We start from the raw sequence: 17,771 nt of genomic DNA, 5'->3' as shown, positions 1-17,771 counted from the left end.
TCTGTGTGTGTTTGTGTGTTTCTCTGTGTCTGTGTATGCCTGTGTGTGTCTCTGTGTGTGTTTGTATATTTCTCTGTCTGTGTCTGTCTGTATGTGTGTGTGTTTTGTGTGTGTTTCTGTGTGTTTTGTGTGTCTCTGTGTGTGTGTGTTTTGTGTGTGTTTTGTGTGTGTGTCTGTGTGTGTGTGTTTCTGTGTGTTTTATGTGTCTCTGTGTGTCTCTCTGTGTGTTTTGTGTGTATGTTTGTGTGTCTGTGTGTGTCCCTGTGTGTTTGTGTGTGTCTCTGTGTGTGCATGTTTTGTGTGCATATTTGTGTGTTTCTGTGTGTGTCCCTGTGTGTGTTTCTGTGTGTGTTTTGTGTGTATGTTTGTGTGTCTCTGTGTGTGTGTTTTGTGTGTATGTTTGTGTGTCTCTGTGTGTATGTTTGTGTGTCTCTGTGTGTGTTTCTGTGTCTCTGTGTGTGTGTTTTGTGTGTATGTTTGTGTGTCTCTGTGTGTATGTTCGTGTGTCTCTGTGTGTGTCTCTGTGTGTGTTTCTGTGTGTCTCTCTGTGTGTGTTTTGTGTGTATGTTTGTGTGTCTCTGTGTGTGTTTCTGTGTGTGTCCCTGTATGTGTGTTTTGTGTGTATGTTTCTCTGTATGTGTCTATGTCTCTCTGTGTGTGTGTCTCTGTCTGTGTGTGTGTGTGTGTGTGTGTGTGTGTGTGTGTTCAGGTTCTGCCCATCTGTGAAAGGACTTTGTGAGGCCATGGGTTAGAGATCCTGTCACTGTTTTCCCAGCCAAGAAGATTGTGCGTTGCCTTTTTCGTGCCACAAGTGGAGCCCCTTTAGTGGTCAGAGGTGTTCAGAGTGAATCATCCATTTGCCTCCAAGAGGTGAGCTTTGTGGCACTCCTTAACATGGCTGTTCTAGGGAAAAGAGATCTGGTAGTCAGCCTGGCATACAGATCCCACAGGGCTGTTCCTGCATCCTCTGTCAAAGTCTCAGATTTAGCTTTTCAGTCACTAAAAAGCCCTGCTGAGCTGTTGTCTTAAACCTTGCTTTTTAAGTCAGCTTGGGAGAGGGGTCCAGCAGATAGATGGCAGTTTTTCAGAGCTGGAGCAGCCTCTGATCACGGACAGATCCATCTTTCCTACTATTGACTTTGCTCTTCCAGCAGTGTTTTCAGCCCTGTTAAGTACTTTGCCTTGCCTGCACAGGCTGCAGTTCTCTCTCAGAGCTCCAACGTGCATGTACGCAGTGGTTTTCATTAACTTGGTAGGAGACATTTGGTCCTACGGTGGTGTGAGGGATAAGTCAGCCAGAAGAGACCACAATGCAACCTTGGTGGTTTCCTGTGTAACTAGCCAAGGAAAAGTGACTTGTCAGCAGCCCAGGCACTTGGGAGAGCAGACCCAGTGCTCATGGGAGGAGGAATCTGATGGTGTTGTGCGTGTGTGTTCATCCTTCAGGCACTGTTTTACTTGTGCTTTCCAGTTCAGCAGAGTCTGAGGTGATAGAGGGAAGAATAATAAACTAAACTGATGTCCAGTGGGGTAGGTATGCTGACTAACATTTATCTGAGTAGACATTTATCTTCCCTATCCAGGATGGGCCCAGAAGGCATAAGATCTATAGAAAAATAAGAGCAGGGGCTGGTAGGGACACCATCTTCTTGGCCAGCTTTGAGGATTTAATCATCTCTTCCAGTAACAGTCACTACCTAAACTAAGTGGGGTGTGATGTTGTGCAGCCTTCTGCCCCTCCTGGAGACATCCACGCTCCTTGGCAGGAAGAAGCAAGGGAAGCAAAAGATGAAGTGGGCAGTAATGACAGCAGAATCCAGGGTTAAAAAATAGGAGAAGAAATTAGAGGAGAAGGAGACAAATAGGGATGACTTGCTTCCTTTTGTACTATGGATTGGGTTTGGATGTCTCTCTGCAGCTGCCACCATTATTTATTCTGCAGTATTTTAGCACAGGGAAGGAGCAGTAGTTGAAATCAAACTCGAGAGCATGACATTTGGTAACAGATGATTCTGCAGACTCTTCCCCCAAACTAAACTTGGAGATTCATATTTCAAAGGCTGTATAGATGGAAGATCCCACTGTGGACCAAAATCAAATCCACCCAGTGGAGATGTGGATCTGTAGATAAATGGTGGAGCTTGTTTTGCCTGGCTGCTGAACCTTTCAGTAACCTCACCCTGACCACAGTGCTGCACAAGTCTGTCTTCTGACACGTGTGCTTGTTTAAAGGCCTTGGCACTGGACCCGGCGATTAAGGATGTCTGCAAACATGAATGAGGAGTGAGACTTTGATTTCAAAATGGGCAGCTCAGAGATGACCTCAGTCATCTCTGCAACAGGACTTTGAGCTGTCCTACCTGTCCCAGCACCCCAAATTCTGAAATGACCTCTTCTGGAAAACCACATTTTCTACTGACAGAGGTGTCAGTTGTTGGTGTGGGAGATCTGAAAGTGCTGAGCATGGGAAACTAACTCCAGTAATTATAGAATACAGAATTGGCCAGGGTGGAAAAGACCTTCGAGATCATCGAGTCCAAGCTATCACCCAACACCATCTAATCAACTAAACCAGGGCACCAAGTACCTCATCCACTCTTACTTTAAGCACTTCCAGTGCTGGTGACTCCACCACCTCCCTGGGCAGCACATTCCAATGGCCAGTCTCTCTTTCTGTGAAGAACTTCTTCCTAACATCCAGCCTAAACCTCCCCTGGCACAGCTGGAGACTGTGTCCTCTTGTTCTGGTGCTGGTTGCCTGGCAGAAGAGTCCAACCCCCACCTGGCTACAACCTCCCTTCAGGTAGTTGTAGAGAGCAATAAGGCTTCTCCTGAGCCTCCCCTTCTCCAGGCTAAGCAACCCCAGCACCCTCAGCCTCTCCTCACAGGGCTGTGCTCCAAACCTCTTCCCAGCTTTGTTGCCCTTTTCTGGACACATTCCAGCATCTCAACATCTCTCTTAAACTGAGGGGCCCAGATCTTTCCCAGTGTGTCCCAATGACAGAAGTAGAGATCTTCTGAGAGGCATGTTTGGTGAGAGTCAGGATTCTTTTGGTGACAGTAGCGGTTGTGTGTTACTCGGTCGTTTGCCACTGTCACTCTGGTTGCGATCTCTGGTGTCTGCAGTAGCCAACTTTTGGCCAGGCTGGTTTGTACAGTGCAAATTTCTTCGAGTGGAGTGGAGGAGATGCCAGTGCAGAGCTGGTGTGAAGGGGAGGGCCATGTGCATGCCTGCACGGTAAGCCCCTGGAAACAGATGTTTGTGTGAAAAGAAAAGAAAGAGGAACGTGTTGCAGCTGGGAATCCTGGAGTGCTTTCTGCACTGCTGCAGGCTAATTTTGGAAAGTAGGAGAGGGCAAGGATGGGCCATGCCTTGAATCAGGGAGCTGTTGAGAGTGGGTGGAAAGTAGTCAGCATAAAGAGGCATCTTGTACAAGATTTGAAAACAGAAGATTACTGTGGCTTTGCTGCCCCAGAGGGTATAAATTTGTCCTGCCCTCTTGCTTCAGCCAGCTGCTCCTTCCCTTTCTTAGCATTGGATGGAAGTGGACACAGCAGTAAAATTCCTCACAAGCACCACTTCTTCATGGAGGGTTACTGCTTAAAGGCACATCCCCTCAGGTCCCAGGGCAGCCTGAGAAGTCAGGGGTGTGCTTCATGCAATGAGGTGGCCAAGTGAACCTCACAAGCCGAGATACATATGGACAGCACTTAAAGCTAAAGCTGTGCTCTGTGTACCGTAGCCTAGAGGGGAGGCTGATCATGGGACAGTAGGAAACATGAGAAAAAGAAACAAACCCTTCCTCCCAGAGCTTGGTGCAGTCCCTCCCTGCTTTCCCAAGTGAATCCTCTTAATTTTCCACAGAGCCTTGTGTGGTTGAGGGAAACACTTGTAATTTGTTGTTTTGCAGAAGGGTGGTTCCCTGTGCCCTTGGAAAGAGGCCCCTGCTGAAAACCAAACAACAACAAAAACTTTCCCTTCAGGAAGCCAGAGCCTGGGTTTTGAAAGTGTACGTGCATGTCCATTGCTTTTGGCATGGCCTTTGTGCAGGCATCCAAGAACAAATCTTGCTTTGAACGTGATGAACTGTATGAGGAGGAAGTGATGTTGCTTTGCACATGTGCCTCAGCACGCTGGAAATGCTATCCCCATTGTACAGCTCTGTTCAGGATCTGATAGTGGATCCTGGGCAAACAAAAGGGAGGTCATTGTGCCCCTGGACTCAGCACTGGTTAGGCCACACCTTGAGTGCTGTGTCCAGTTCTGGGCCCCTCAGTTTAAGAAGGACATTGAGACACTTGAATGTGTCCAGAGAAGGGCAATGAGGCTGGGGAGAGGCCTTGAGCACAGCCCTGTGAGGAGAGGCTGAGGGAGCTGGGGTTGCTTAGCCTGGAGAAGAGGAGGCTCAGGGGAGACCTTATTGCTGCCTACAACTACCTGAAGGGAGGTTGTAGCCAGGAGGGGGTTGGTCTCTTCTCCCAGGCAAGCAGCACCAGAACAAGAGGACACAGTCTCAAGCTGCACCAGGGGAAGTTTAGGATGGATGTGAGGAGAAAGTTCTTCACAGAAGGAGTGATTGCCCATTGGAATGTGCCGCCCAGGGAGGTGATGGAGTCACCATCCCTGGAGGTGTTCAAGAGGGGATTGGATGTGGCACTTGGTGCCATGGTTTAGTCATGAGGTCTGTGGTGCCAGGTTGGATTTGATGATCTTTGGGGTCTCTTCCAACCTTGGTGATTCTGTGATTCAAGGGTGGCAACGCTGTCGGTTCAGCCTGTACCCACGGGCGTGTGTTGTCCATAGGCATGGAGCCAGCAGGCTTGTGGGCGGCATTGTGATGGCTCTGCTGGTAACTTGCTGGGAAACTTCTGCTGGAGCTCATCAGGAGGAGGCTTGAGGGAAAGGCACCGTTCCCCTTTTGTCAGATAGCAAAATGGTTTTACCCCAGAGAGCTGCTGAGTAGGGTTTTGTCTTGCAGCAAGCAGCCACGTGAATGAAAGACCACAGGTAAAAGCTACTGTGATAAACACCCAAAACGTTTTTCCTTTGTAACTACTTTGGCTTACTTCTTTCAGAGGTGAAAGAAAGAGGTGATGGGAGAGTGCTTTCCCCTCTCAGAAATGAGATTTCAACACCTGAAGAAGCTGACAACATACCCCCCATCCCCTTTTACTCTGGCACCGCAGAAGGCTCCCAGCTTAACCCTGGTAGTTAAGCTGTAATTGTCTGAACTGAGCCAGGGGGAAGCTGGTGAAAAGTGACACATACATCTTTTTTTTTCCCCTAAATGCCACTCATCCAATTGGCTTTTAACAAGAACAGTCTCCAGGCCGTCCCTGGGAAGACCTTGTCTGCTAAGGGGCATATATCACAAAGTTCTTGATCACCTCCTCTTGCCAGGCTTTTCCTTGTTTGTTAAGGGGCATTGATGTGCTGTGAGATTCTCTCCTTGCAGTAATTCCTGCGGGTTGGACTAAAAGGTCCTCATGGGAGCAACCCTGTACAAGCTGAGAGCTGGGCTAGGTGATCTTCTCCATCTCTGCCTCCTGTGATTCCCTCGTTTGTACATGACACTGCTCTAAACAGTGCCCTTGGAGAGCTCTCCCGGCGGTAAAGCTCTCAAATGCCAGGATTATCCAAGGAGAGCCTTTTTAGCTCAAAGTACATCACATAATAGAACGTGTAGACAGCTTAAGCAAAGCAGCACTTTTGCAGGCTAAGCATCTGGTGCATGCTCAGGGGACTGTGGCTTGACTCCCATCATCTGCCAATCAGGTCGTGACTTGGCACGGCAAGTTCCTGGGCTTGTGGCTCTGCAGAGCTGTCACCATCGTGAAGAGTGGCCCCAGAAGAGCAGGCAGCTGAGCAGCCTTGTCCCCTGGTGTGCCCTGAGGCTGCCAGGCCAGCACCTTGCTTGGTTCTTCCACTCATGGGAATTGTGCAGGGTTCCCCCCTGCTGAGGGGTCACCTGTTCACCACTCAATTATAGAATCCTGGCATTGTTAGGGTTGGAAGGGACCTCAAGGATCACCCAGTTCCAACTCTCCAGCCATGGGCAGGGACACCTCACAGTAGATCAGGTTGCTTAGAGCCACATCCAGCCTGGCCTTAAACACCTCCAGGGATGAGGCTTCCACCACCTCCCTGGGCAACCTGTGCCAGTGTCTCACCAGCCTCGTGGTGGAGACTTTCTTCCTAACATCCAATCTGAATCTACCCATTTCTGGTTTTGCTCCATTCCCCCCAGTCCTATCACTCCCTGACACCCCAAAAAGTCCCTCCCCTGCTTTCTTGTAGGCCCCCTTCAGATACTGGAAGGCCACAAGAAGGTCTCCTCAGAGCCTTCTCTTTAGTCTGAATAGCCCAAACTCTCTCAGTCTGTCTGCATATGAACTTTGCTTCCTTTGGTGGATGCAGCAGTGAGCTGGAGCTGGTAGTGGAACAGCCTGGCACAGCCCAGGAGCCAGATGTGTGCCTGGTGGTGTATAGCACCCAAATTACACCTGACAAAGAGGGAGCAGCATTGCTAAGGGGAGTGCACAGCTGTCAGCTCCAAACAGCCATGAGAGATGCATGGGGCTCTGCTGCTCTATCTCACCCAGCTCTGGAAGTAAAGGGAGGCTTGTCTCAGGATCCTGAAAAGCTTGTGCTGTCTGGGCCACAGCAAATCCCATGTCTGTAGCCAAGAAACCTGCTCTCCTTCAGCCTGCCCTCCTTCAGCCTGCCCTCCTTCAGCCTGCTCCCCTTCAGCTTTGCTCCCCTTCAGCTTTGCTCCCCTTCAGCTTTGCTCCCCTTCAGCTTTGCTCCCCTTCAGCTTTGCTCCCCTTCAGCCTGCTCCCCTTCAGCCTGCTCCCTTTCAGCTTTGCTCCCTTTCAGCTTTGCTCCCTTTCAGCTTTGCTCCCTTCCAGCTTTGCTCCCCTTCAGCTTTGCTCCCCTTCAGCTTTGCTCCCCTTCAGCTTTGCTCCCCGTCAGCCTGCCCTCCTTCAGCCTGCTCCCCTTTACCTTTGCTCCTTTTCAGCCTGCTCCCCTTCAGCTTTGCTCCCCTTCAGCTTTGCTCCCCTTCAGCTTTGCTCCCCTTCAGCCTGCCCTCCTTCAGCCTGCTCCCCTTCAGCTTTGCTCCCCTTCAGCTTTGCTCCCTTTCAGCCTGCTCCCCTTCAGCTTTGCTCCCCTTCAGCTTTGCTCCCCTTCAGCTTTGCTCCCCTTCAGCTTTGCTCCCTTTCAGCTTGCTCCCCTTCAGCTTTGCTCCCCTTCAGCCTGCCCTCCTTCAGCCTGCTCCCCTTCAGCTTTGCTCCCCTTCAGCTTTGCTCCCTTTCAGCCTGCCCTCCTTCAGCTTTGCTCCCCTTCAGCTTTGCTCCCCTTCAGCTTTGCTCCCCTTCAGCTTTGCTCCCTTTCAGCCTGCCCTCCTTCAGCTTTGCTCCCCTTCAGCTTTGCTCCCCTTCAGCTTTGCTCCCCTTCAGCCTGCCCTACGTCAGCTTTGCTCCCCTTCAGCTTTGCTCCCCTTCAGCTTTGCTCCCTTTCAGCCTGCCCTCCTTCAGCCTGCTCCCCTTCAGCTTTGCTCCCCTTCAGCTTTGCTCCCTTTCAGCCTGCCCTCCTTCAGCCTGCCCTCCTTCAGCTTTGCTCCCTTTCAGCTTTGCTCCCTTTCAGCCTGCTCCGCTTCAGCTTTGCTCCCCTTCAGCTTTGCTCCCTTTCAGCCTGCCCTCCTTCAGCCTGCTCCCCTTCAGCTTTGCTCCCCTTCAGCTTTGCTCCCCTTCAGCCTGCCCCCCTTCAGCCTGCCCCCCTTCAGCTTTGCTCCCTTTCAGCTTTGCCCTCCTTCAGCCTGCTCCTCTAAGTACTGTTTTCAGGGGGAAGCAGGAGTTGAGCTGAATAGAGCCGGTAAATGTCTGTATGTTCTGAGTAAGATTTTTGCCTGTTGGTTTGTTCAGCACCCTGCAGACAAAATGTACAGTTCTGGACTCTTTTTTTTTTTTACCTTTTGAGAAAATGTGTTCCCTAAGGCATAGAGCATGCTGGCACTGGAGCTCCCTGCATCCTGGCTGTCTTGCTGTGGTCAGGGCAGTCTGCTGAAATCAGAACTGTCATGCTGGCTGCAAAAGTGGGGACGCTGAGGTATGAGCCAGGGGAGTGATTTGTCCAAAGGCTGGGTTGCAAATGCAGCAGGCCCTCAGACACCAGTCAGCAAGCCTCCTCCTGTGCAAGTCTGACCAAACCAAATGCTGCACACTTCCTCAGGCTACCTACCTACCCCCTCTCCACTAGTTAGTGACCTGTGTGGAGGCAAAGGAGTCTGTTGTTGTGAGACCAGTTAGCTGTAGGCAGGGTGGCAGCAGTGGCTTCTTGCTTGGAAGAAAACAAGTTAATCTTATTTAGATGAACAAAGTGTGTGTGTGTGTGGGGGGGGGGGGGGGGGGGTTTGGTATCAGTGGGTTGCAAGACTCTAAGGCTTCCTTACAGAGCTATTGACTAGAACACTTTGTATCCTGAGGAGCTCTTCAGAGAGGGACAGCTTGTTTACACTTACTCCCTTTTGATTTTGCTTCATCAACAGCTAGAGCTGTCCTGTCCCTCAGCACAGAGAGGTGTGCTCTGGCTTACTTGGATTAGTTGGACTTTACAAAGCATTCCCAAAGCTGAGATGAAATGCAAACAGTCAGCTGGCCATCACTTGAGAGAAAATGATCAGACAGTGAGAAAGCACTCAGTAGCAGAAAACAAGAGCTGGTTTTGCAGCCTGCCTTTTTATTATCCGTGGTGGGTTGAAATTTCCTTCCCCCCCAACATTAAACTGGCCAGGCCAGCTCAGTTGGGAGCAAATGACAGCTGTACTTACAAGCCAAACAACAATCTACAATGAAATGCAATGAATATGTACAAATAGAGGGTATTTGCAGGTATTTACAATTGATAAACAGCGCAACCCCACACACACTGGTCTCTGACCAGGGGAAGCTACTAGCTTCTCCCTCTCTGCCCCCCCCCAACCCTTACCCCTTGTACAACAGGGAGAAGAGACAGAAGCAGGGAAGTCAATAATACCACAACAATGCAGCCAAGGTCAAGCAGAAGCAAGGCAGTATCTCTCCCAGAGCAAAGAAGCAAGAAGAGAGAAATATTGGTTTGGTACAACCAGTTTTAGTTCCTTATCTCTCCATTGGGGTTGTTTAGAGTTACCTTTAGTTTCCTTTTTACACCCAACAGTGATTTATTTGCATTTTACTGCTTTTCTGTTCAAGATCTGTGAAAAAAACACAATTTAAAGGCATAGCCTAAAACTATCACATCATCTCAGGAGAGAACAGTCCTGGGTCGTGTTCATGCCTTAGGTGTGGTGCAGAGGGAAGGGTCTGAGCCTTCAGAGCTTCGCTGGGTGAGCCCAAGCCAGTGCTTTACACAGTGCCATAGGAAGCTCTCAAACTGCACCAGGGGAAGTTTAGGCTGGAGGGGAGGAGAAAGTTCTTCCCAGAGAGAGTTGTTGGCCACTGGAATGTGCTGCCCAGGGAGGTGGTGGAGTCACCATCCCTGGAGGTGTTCAAGAGGGGACTGGACGTGGCACTGGGTGCCATGGTTTAGTCATGAGGTCTGTGGTGACAGGTTGGACTTGATGATCTTTGAGGTCTTTTCCAGCCTTGGTGATTCTGTGATTCTGTGTGATTCATGTTGCTGTCTACAACTCTCTGAAAGGAGGTTGTAGCCAGGTGGGGGTGGGTCTCTTCTGCCAGGCAACCAGCACCAGAACAAGAGGACACAGTTTCAAGCTGTGCCAGGGGAAGTTTAGGCTGGAGGTGAGGAGAAAGTTCTTCACAGAGAGAGTTGTTGGCCACTGGAATGTGCTGCCCAGGGAGGTGGTGGAGTCACCATCCCTGGAGGTGTTCAAGAGGGGATTGGATGTGGCACTTGGTGCCATGGTCTAGTAGTCATGAGGTGTTGGGTGCCAGGTTGGACTTGATGATCTTTGAGGTCCCTTCCAACCTTAGTGATTCTGGGCTCCTAAGCTCATACAATCAGGTGACACAAACGAGATGCTGCAGAGCAGCTCCTCGTGAGTCAGTTTGCTCTAAGGCCTTGTCTTCCCTGGGCTGCTGTGGTGGTGGTTGCTTTTTCTCCACCTGCTGGGTAACCAAGCGAGGCAGCACAACTAGTTTGGGCACACGTCTGGCCCTTCAGGTCCCTGCCTGCTGTGCTGTTGCCATGGGACATCTACAAGGCTGTCACCTCTGACTTCCTGAGAGAGACCTTAGAGGTGTGAGTTTCCATACCCAGTAGAGGGAATGGAACACAAATAGAAGTGGTTAGATTCAGATTGGATGTTAGGAAGAAATTCTTCCCCATGAGGATGGTGAGACACTGGCAGAGGTTGCCCAGGGAGGTGGTAGGAGCCTCATCCCTGGAGATTTTTATACCAGGCTGGATGTGGCTGTGAGCAACCTGCTGTAGTGTGAGGTGTCCCTGCCCATGGCAGGGGGGGTGGAACTGGCTGATCCTTGAGGTCCCTTCCAACCCTGACAATTCTATGATTCTATGACTCTTCCTTTGAATAACATATTTCACAGAGGCTGAGGCATTATGTGAAGCTGCAGCTGAGGGGCCCCTGCTTGCCAGGGCCAGTGCAGGAGCCATGACAGCATCAGGCAAAATGGCACTTGAAAACATTAAGGACAAGCATAGACCATAAGAAAAGGATTCTCTCTGTGTTCCCTTGCCCTGGGACTGGTGCCACAGCTCCTGTCTAGGTGTTTTTAATGGAACAGAAAACCTGTGTTGGGAGGGTGGGTGGGTGTTCTCTTTTGTGTTTTATCTCTTTTTGAAATGGATCCAGAAGCTGCTTGAATTTCTGAGAGCTTCAGAGGAGGAGGAGCTCTCCGTGCTCCTACAGCAACCCTTCACCTGCACGCAGTCCCCCCCAGCTCTCCCTCCTCAGCTTTCTCCCCCTCCCACCTACTCATGAGCACAAGCTGAGGAATGGGAACACGATGTGTCTGTATTATCCCACAAGAGAAGAGCCTCCTCGAGGGCTATTTTTAGCCCAGTGGGTGCACCCTGCCTGCCATGAACCTCAGTACAGTGAAGTGTTTAATTCAGCCTCCTTGCTCATTTAAAAGAAGGCTGTTGAGCTCTCTGACCACCACAGCTCCACTTTTACAGCTGGCTGTAAAGCTGGGAGTGCGCAGTGGTATCTTTAGCTTTGACTCCAGAGATTTCCTGTTGAGCTGCAAGATGCAATCCTGCAAGTGTGCTGGAGCTAAATATACCCTCTGGGGCTGACAAGCTGCCAAACAAACAGGGGCAGTGTCAACAGGAGGTTTTTTCCAGTGCTGAACTGCTCAAGTTTGTTCTGGAGAAGGTGGAGCCTAAGTGCAGTTCAATTAATCAGGCAATTAAGTGTGGTTTGGGCATTTGAATCATCTTTGGACCTCTTTCTGTGCTCATCTTGTTTGTGTTCCTGTAGAAAAGGCTCTGTGACCCAAATGGCAGCACTGCTCTCAGCTCTGACTACCAAGCCTGCTGGAGATCACAGAATCACCAAGGTTGGAAGAGACCTCAAAGATCATCAAGTCCAACCTGGCACCACAGACCTCATGACTAAACCATGGCACCAAGTGCCATGTCTAATCCCCTCTTGAACACCTGCAGGGATGGTGACTCCACCACCTCCCTGGGCAGCACATTCCAATGGACAATCTCTTTCTATGAAGGGCTTCTTCCTAACATCCAGACTAAACCTCCCCTGACACAGCTTGAGACTGTGTCCTCTTGTTCTGGTGCTGGTTGCCTGGGAGAAGAGACCGACCCCTTCCTGGCTACAACCACCTTTCAGGTAGTTGTAGGCAGCAGTGAGGTCACCCCTGAGCCTCCTCTTCTCCAGGCTAAGCAACCCCAGCTCCCTCAGCCTCTCCTCTTAGGGCTGTGCTCAAGGCCTCTCCCCAGCCTCGTTGCCCTTCTCTGGACACGTTCAAGATGAAGGTTTCCATCCCCACTTCAGCTTCAGGAAAACGTTGTAGCTGTTCACTTGCTCGAGCTGGCACGGCCACAGCCTTTGACAGAGAGCAGAAATGAACTTTAAAGCAGAGAAACCATAAATGAGGAGACAGCACTGGCTTGTTGCTCTTCCTAGCTGCAGTGCCAGGCTGGTGTTACACACTTGGAGGGATTCTTCCCAGTGTGAGCCTGGGGACAGGAATTTCCTGAGCTTTGTTGTGATGTGGCCTCTAACAGTCAAGGCACTCCTCTTTGTCGGATATGGGATGTATTTTTAGGCTGTAAGAAGATGTTTTGAGGGGAGGGAGAAGGCTGATGATTCTTCCAGGTTGTACAGCTTGGCTTTGCCGTTGTAAATGCTTGGCCGTTGCCTCCTGTTAGCAGCTGTGGTGGTGCCCAGCACCTGCTGGAGGTGCAGCAGGTCTTCCTCCGCTGCAGCTGCCTTCAGCTGTTGATCTGTGTGAGCAGAGTGCTGCTTGCTTTTCAGAAGGGAGCTTGCTACCTGATGGGCTTTGACTAAGGCTGGTGCTGCACTTAGAGCCACTGCAGGGAGCTATGGGCCAACGATTCCCACTCTGCTGTGAGGGAGAATGGGGCAGGGGCACTCCCACCACCACCACACCACAGGAGTTCCCTTTAGCACTTTGCCCAGAAGCTTTTGAAGGCTTGGGGCTCCACCTTGGCTTGGATCTTTGCTGGTTTTAGTGGCTAGGCAAAGAAGTAGGAGTTTGCTGCAGGATGATCTCAGAGGACTTTTCCAACCTGGTCTGTCCTATCCTATCCTATCCTATCCTATCCTATCCTATCCTATCCTATCCTATCCTATCCTATCCTATCCTGTCCTGTCCTGTCCTGTCCTATCCTATCCTGTCCTACCCTATTCTGTCCTACCCTATCCTGTCCTATCCTATCCTGTCCTACCCTATCCTATCCTACCCTATCCTATCCTATCCTATCCTACCCTATCCTATCCTACCCTACCCTATCCTATCCTATCCTATCCTATCCCCTCCTAACCTGTACTGGGGTAGTATATTCTTCCTTCCCAGATGAAGGACTCTGCACTTGCCCTAACTGAACCTCACTGGGTTCCTCTTTGCCCAGCTCTCAGTCTGTCCAGGTCTCACCGCATGGCTGCCACAGCCTTCAGGTGTCTCAGCCAAGCCTGAGAGGAAGGTTGGATTTGATTTGTGCCTGCCTTTTTCCTGGGCATTGTCAGTGTACCCTTCCTCAGGTGATGGCATGTTTATGTATTTCAAGAGAGAAACGTCTCCTCAGAAGCAGTGAGAACATAGAGTTGTACCTCAGCACAGAGCAACAGATGATTTTGGAAGGAAGCCAGCAAAGAAAACATGCCACTTACAGTTAAATAAAGATAATAATGCTAATTGCTGAGTATAGGACAACAATACACATTGCTAATGTGCTTGTTGAAGGAGCTGAGGCTTGTGGGTTTGGGTTTGTTTTTGCAGTGACAAATGGAATGCTGAAATCTGTTGATTCCGTTGCAATTTGGAGTTGTCAGGCAAAGCTAGCCACATGTCACCCTCCTGGCTGAGGATCACAAACCTTGTTAAGAAGGTGCAGTGTTCTGCTAGGGTGCAGAATTACTCAGGGAACAGTCCCTGGAAGTGTGAGCACTGAAGTTGCTGGGGGTGTCGGTGAGGTGTAAGCTGCGTGGCGCTCGGCAGTCCTGGTGCTCTCTGCCAGTGGCGTGGCCTCCCTGCCCTTACTGCTGGGCTTCTCACAGAGGAAATTCCCCAGATCACACCCTCACCGTTGGCCATCTCTGACAGTCCCTAGGTGCCCTTAGAGGAGAGCTTTGGCAACTTTGGAACTGGAGTCAGTCCACTGAAAGCACGGTAGCTCAGTGAGTGTCAGCTTGGCGTTTTTCTACCTCCCTTCTGTGTTTCATTCACAGACAAATGGCTGTCAGAACAGGAGCAAAGCCTTCCTTCCTCTGTGTCTATCTGTGATAACACTTCCTTAGCAGCATCTCCTGCTGCCTGTTTGCCTGAACTCAAATGCTAGCTAAGTCCCTTTTGGTGAAGCCCAGGAAGATGCCAGTGCTGGGAGGCACTGGCTGGGAAAAGCCCTATGAGGAGAGGCTGGGGGAGCTGGGGTTGCTTAGCCTGGAGAAGAGGAGGCTCAGGGCAGACCTTATTGCTGTCTACAACTACCTGAAGGGAGGTTGTAGCCAGGAGGGGGTTGGTCTCTTCTCCCAGGCAACCAGCACCAGAACAAGAGGACACAGTCTCAAGCTGTGCCAGGGGGGGTTTAGGCTGGAGGTTAGGAAGAAGTTCTTCACAGAAAGAGTGATTGCCCATTGGAATATGCTGCCCAGGGAGGTGGTGGAATGACCATCCCTGGAGGTGTTCAAGAGGGGATTGGACGTGGCACTTGGTGCCATGGTTTAGTCATGAGGTCTGTGGTGCCGGGTTGGACTTGATCATCTTTGAGATCTCTTCCAACCTTGGTGATTCTGTGAATCTGGTGGACACCACAGCTGCCAGTCTGTTTTGCAGGTGATCTCTCTGTGTTACTGCTGTGTTTTCATGCATGAGGTCTAGGAAATCAGATTTGGGGGTCACTGGGGTGAAGCCCAGTGAAAATTCAACAAAATGTTTCTGCACAGAAAGGATGCAACTCAGCTTTTGTGGTTTTTTGTTGGTGGGCTGCCGTGGAGGTGCCTGCATTCTGGGGGCAGTGAAAAGCAGACGTGGGGCTGCAGAGAGTCACAAACCTCAGGGCACTCGTAGCAGCCATGGATGGGTCTTTTACTTGAAACATCATGGAGCTAGCTTGCCAGCTGGAAGGCAGGGATGGGGTGGAATGGAATGGAATGGAATGGAATGGAATGGAATGGAATGGAATGGAATGGAATGGAATGGAATGGAATGGAATGGAATGGAATGGAATTAACCAGGTTAGAAAAGACCTCAGAGATCATTAACTCCAGTCTATCACCCAACACCATCTAATCAACTAAACCACAGCACCAAGCACCCCATCCAGTCCCTTCCAAATCACCTCTAGTGATGGGGACTCCACCACCTCCCTGGACAGCACATTCCAAAGGCAAATCTCTCTTTCTATGGAGAACTTCTTCCTAACCTCCAGCCTAAACCTTCCCTGGTGCAGCTTGAGACTGTGTCCTCTTGTTCTGGTGCTGGTTGCCTGGGAGAAGAGACCAACCCCCTCCTGGCTACAACCTCCCTTCAGGTAGTTGTAGACAGCACTGAGGAACCTCACTTCACCTGGTCTTATGAGGATATTTGATTACTGAGTTTGCCAACTAAGCAAGAGAGCTGCGGGAAACAGTGACCCAGACCTGCTAAACCTGTCTTAAGTAAGACTCGTGATTCATTTAGGTGCTTCCTAGTGTGTTCCCAGCTTATTGCAGGGCTGTAGGGACTTTTGGAGGATAAGATGGTTTTTTTTTTGTAAGATGCTAATGACAGAATTACAGCTACAACCTTAGGGGAGGGGGAGCTAAACAAAAGAAGGATTCATTAGAGAACAAAAGAAACACTGGAGGCTTTGAACCTGGGAGTCTCCCACACGTTAACTGGGTGTACTGCCAATGTGCTACAGATGTGCCTTACATGAACACATAAGGTAATGATATGTCTACAAAGGGCTGAATGCCTCTGTTTGATGTTTTGTAGTGAATTACACTTAAGCAGGTGGGAAGCTGCAAAGTCTCCAGTCCCTCCATATGTCAGAAATGGGATCTTAAGAGGTCCCTGGATATCTTCTGCAGTTTTTGCAGTCACAGCTGACAGCCACGCCATGTGTTGGTCAATTGGAGCCCTGCACTACCGTCGGGAAGCACAGCCTGTGGGTTCACAGAGGCACCGTTTAGCTCCTCTTTGTGAAGGGTTGGAGGTATCAGCTCTCTGTTGTGGGGTTTTGGTTTTATTTGTGAGTCCAGACAGGGTATGAAGTAGCTGGGAAGAAGGAGGCATCCCATATCCCTGGAGATTTCTGGAGCTCTCTGTTGTCATGCCTCGCCAGGTGAATACTGGAGGGATGCTCAGGGAGCCCCAGTGGGTGAAGTGCCCTCTGCAGCAGCCCTGCAGAGGCAGTGCTGGGTGTCCCACATTCAGGACAGGGCACACAGCTCCTAGCCAGCCCCTGCTTCCCTGAACACCACAGAATCAGCCTAGGGAGTGGGGACACACATATGTGGCACTAATTTGTAAGAGGGCTGTGCAGTTGTTCTCAGAACAGTTTGGCCTGCACATCAAGACTTGTGCCTATAACCCAGGGTGTGGCAGAAAAAGGTCCAAGCTGAGTTACTTACACCATGAAGATGTGTGAGAGGAGTTTGCCCAGCAATCTGGTTTGTGCTTTTGCTGCAGAAAATGAAATAACACCCACATCCAGGATTTCAGCCCACTCATGCTCAGGATTGGGAGTGACACTGGCTTAGCTGTAGTTTCTCATGTTCTTTCCAAGCAGAGCACAGCTGGGAGCAGAGATAAGCTGTGGCTTCTTCTAGGGACTCCTACAACACTGAGGCTGGACTCTTAGGAGGATGGAGCTAGGGAGATACACCAAGGGAAGCAAGAAAGGGGACAGGATTCTTGCAGCTGCAGAGAGATCAGGGTCAGAATGAAAGCACAGGAAGAGAGATTGGCCATTGGAATGTGCTGCCCAGGGAGGTGGCGGAGTCAGCATCACTGGAGGTGTTTAGGAAGAGACTGGATGGGGTGCTTGGTGCCATGGTTTAGTTGATTAGCTGGTGTTGGGTGACAGGTTGGACTTGATGATCTCGAAGGTCTTTTCCAACCTGGTTAATTCTGTGTCCTGTACCTTGCAGACATGTATTTGGCTGTAGAGATGCACCCAGAATACTCCCTTAAAAAATGAAGCTCTGCAGATTCAGATTTATTTAGCTCTAGGTTCATGTATATAGGTTGTTGAGGGGGGTTTTTTGTGCTGTTCCATCTTTAGCCATTGCATATTGGTGTCTCATTGAGCATTTGAATGTAAAAGGTACTGAGGCCAGCTAGAAAGATCTTTAATTGTAGGTCGTTGCCTTTTTCACTGTTCATTATGGGGGGAAAAAGAAAGCAGTAAGGAAATGCGAACTGCTGGGCTAGAGGAGGTCACCAATAATCTATGCACCTGCCAATCCCATTAGCTCCTTTGGATTTGGCACTGTAGGGGCCTAAAGGAGCTGTGGGCTAAAAATAGCTGTCCAAATTATGAAAAGGAGCCAGGCAAACCTTCCTTCAGCCGCGGCGCAGCTGCCGGAGCGCTTCGAGCGGCAGGGATAGAAAGCTGCGGTGTGGAAGCTCTTCCCTTTTCTCCAGAGACTGGGTTTTACAAAGGATAAAGAACGATCTGCCCTGTTTTCACTTAAAGCATAGAATCACAGAATTGCTAGGGACAGAAGGGACCTCAAGGATCAGCCAGTTCCAGGCCCCCTGCCATGGGCAGGGACACCTCACACTACAGCAGGTTGCTCACAGCCACATCCAGCTTGGCCTTAAAAACCTCCGGGGATGAGGCTTCCACCACCTCCCTGGGCAACCTGTTCCAGTCTCTCACCACCTTCATGGGGAAGAACTTCTTCCTAACATCCAGTCTGAATCTATCAATTTCTATGTTTGTTCCATTCCCCCTAGTCCTATCATTACCTGAGACCCTAAAAAGTCTCTCCCCAGCTTTCTTGTAGGCCCCCCTAAGATACTGGGAGGAGCCTTCTCTTCTCCAGACTGAACAGCCCAAACTCCCTCAGTCTGTCTAATGCTAAAAAGTGACTCCACCACCTCCCTGGGCAGCACAT

General features: G+C 50.2%; 1 protein-coding gene across 2 annotated transcripts in view; it reads left to right on the top strand.

The window, feature by feature from the left end:
• The window catches only part of MAML3 (mastermind like transcriptional coactivator 3), a 331,229-nt gene that overhangs the window by 280,981 nt on the left and 32,477 nt on the right, over window positions 1-17,771 (top strand). The window lies entirely within an intron of this gene.

This window comes from Melanerpes formicivorus, unplaced genomic scaffold, assembly GCF_026170545.1.
Source record: "Melanerpes formicivorus ecotype bairdi unplaced genomic scaffold, bMelFor1.0.p_v2 SCAF_27, whole genome shotgun sequence".
Taxonomy (NCBI): Eukaryota; Metazoa; Chordata; class Aves; order Piciformes; family Picidae; genus Melanerpes; species Melanerpes formicivorus.
This window is presented reverse-complemented; position numbering and strand designations above follow the sequence as displayed.